Genomic DNA, 2,855 nt, shown 5'->3' on the forward strand with positions numbered 1-2,855 from the left:
AAGGCGAAGAGTCAATGGACGGTTGCCAGTTTGCCACGGTACACGAAGAGGCGCCCCGGCCTACACGTCCTTTCAAAAATTGTACAAAAGGACTCGCCGTCGTCTCACTGACATGTTGGAACGGGACCACATGTCAACGAAACATGGTGTGTAATTTCTCGTGCAAAATGCGATCTGGCCGCGTTGGCCCGAGGTTCCACATTAGTTATCGACCTTTATTTTTTTAACATATAATCTGAGTGGATAGCTCTTGTGGTCATCACACGTGAGCGGATATATAGGTGGGCTAGTTGGGCAGACGACAACAATCTAAGTGGTAAAAGAGTTGATCTCGAAAAAAGAGTTGATCCAATGCTTGGTTTTGTTTGGATTTTCCAACTATGACCATTGGATAGAGTGAATCAATGGCTTACGTTCAAAGTTATTCTCATACTATAGAATGGTATAGGAATGTGGAGAGATTTGGATGTTTTTAAATCGCTAAATAATATAAAATATTATGAGTGCAGACGCTCCACCCCGAGGTTTGTAGCTCCTTCTCGGTCGTCGGGAATCTATGTTCTTCAACTCTTTCGTTTAAGACATGAGCTTTGTTCACCCTGTTGCTGGCACGCGGGACATCTATATGCCTCCATTTTACAAAATCATACTATATGCCTCCATGACACGCGGGACATCTAGCATCAAGGTGGCGTGTCATGCAAGAAAATGGAGATATGCAGTGCGTAAGTGAGTCGTGCACTTCGATGGCACCTAGTACTACGCAATATTTTTTCTCCTCGATGGCACGTGAATAGTGCATGTACTCAATGACAGAGAACGCGATGGTAGCAATGGACATGGTCGGCCCTTTTTGAAGAGAGTACTAATAAATACGTAAATTTCATGTGTCCCATCAACTCGCAGAATGACGAGAAGCTTGCTTACTATGCCTTGTCCCTCGCTAACGCATGCGCAGTGGCTCGCAGCACGAGGAGAAACTTTTGCTTACAAGCGGTGGACGTGCAACAGTTCATTTGGTGTCAGATTGCCAAAAGTAGTACCATCATTATTGTTCGACTTCTAGAAGAGGAGAAGAGCCAAGCGCAAGGTCACCTACTAACCTAGTACAGTACTACTATAGCCAAAGCTGGTCCACCTTTTTAGAGCATGGTTAATTAATATAGGCGGCTCTTGCAGCGGCACATCATTTAGAGCAAGTACTCTCTTCGTAGGATCCAAGGAAGTGAAACAAAAGTTGGAGGGGATGCTAGATTGCCAACTAAAACATGATTACATAGGAAAAAAATCCTATAGCATTCTATCCTATGAATCAAACGACCAATGTAGGAAAATTATGAGGGGGGGTCTCTCCAACAGTGTTCCTCGGCTCGCACCTAGTGACGGTGTCCTGGACTAGGGGGTACTCACCACGTCGTCTCCCGATCAGTTGGATTGGGCGGAGGACCCCCATGGCCGTATACTCATGGGCCAGTTCGGACAACCGATGCATACACAAGGAAGATTCCACAAGACTTGGTGATCAAGACAAGGACTCCTCCCCACCGGCGTATTCGACTAGGACTCTTGTTATCCTAGGCCTCCGGTATGTTATATAAGCCGAGGCCAGGCTAGTCGATAAATTATTATGACATTACTTATCATACCTCTAGGGCTTAGACCACAACATATGATCTCGAGGTAGATCAACTCTTGTAATCTCTATATTCATCAAGATCAATCAAGAAGGAGTAGGGTATTACCTCCATAGAGAGGGCCCGAACCTGGGTAAACATCGTGTCCCCTGTCTCATGTTACCCATCGATCCATGACACATAGCTTGGGACCCCCTCCCCGAGATCTGCCTGTTTTGACACCGACAATGGTGCTTTCATTGAGAGTTCCTCTGTGTGTTCGGCAAAGGATCGATGGCTCGCCTGCAGATCAACTGCGACGTCGGCATCTTCGTCACCAGCTGGACTGGTCACCTTGGTTCGACCAAGAACTGCACACCGTCTTCGGATCATCATGTTCGGATGAGGGCCTTCATCAACATCAACTCCGATCTCTATCAAGATCATGGAGGAATCATCCATGGAGCTCGGGGGCTCAACGTCAACATTGCCCTCGAGCGACCGTGCTGTTTTTCTGGACAGCAAACTCGTATCTGCCGCCACCGCCTCCTTGAGCATTGCTTTGACGATTGCTTCTATAGGATTGTGCGGAATTGAGTCTACAACAACCATGCTAAATTTTGTCGAGTTTTGATGGAGGAATCTCTGGCAATCTACGATATACCGGAGCCCTGTCAAATCTAGACGGGAATCTGGACGAGTTTAGGTCGTGGTCTCCAGAGCCCAGCTCAGAGGTCCTTTGGAAGATCCAACCGTTCATCTGCTACGGAATTCCCATATCTACCACCCCTCCAAATTTCAGCTCAATCCGACGGTTCAAACTCCGGGAACCTTCCGATGAGTGGACCAATTTTCGGATCTGTTTTCTGCGCGAATACGAATCCAACCCGAGTTCATGTTTCTTCATGAACAGTATATTGGACAACCCTTTTGAAGGAATTTTTTTCTAGGGTATTGTGCGTTGTTTTTAAACACGTACCCATAAAATTTTAAGCCTCATCCGAGGTAATCTTCACCATCACGCTGGTGTCAAACCAGTCTGGCAATATTGCTCCACGGCTGCCGACCTGCGCTAGACACGTCGCCGCTCTGTTGAGCCGAGCTCAACTTCTTCGATCATCATCTCGGCAAGACGAACAAGAGTTCGGCATCGCGAAGGATAAATCATCACCAACATCGCTTCCCCACGGATTATACGGAGCGGGCACACCGGCATTGCCGCATGGTCACCTCATCAAGCTG

This window comes from Aegilops tauschii, chromosome 7 (genome assembly GCF_002575655.3).
Source record: "Aegilops tauschii subsp. strangulata cultivar AL8/78 chromosome 7, Aet v6.0, whole genome shotgun sequence".
In the NCBI taxonomy this organism is placed as follows: Eukaryota; Viridiplantae; Streptophyta; class Magnoliopsida; order Poales; family Poaceae; genus Aegilops; species Aegilops tauschii.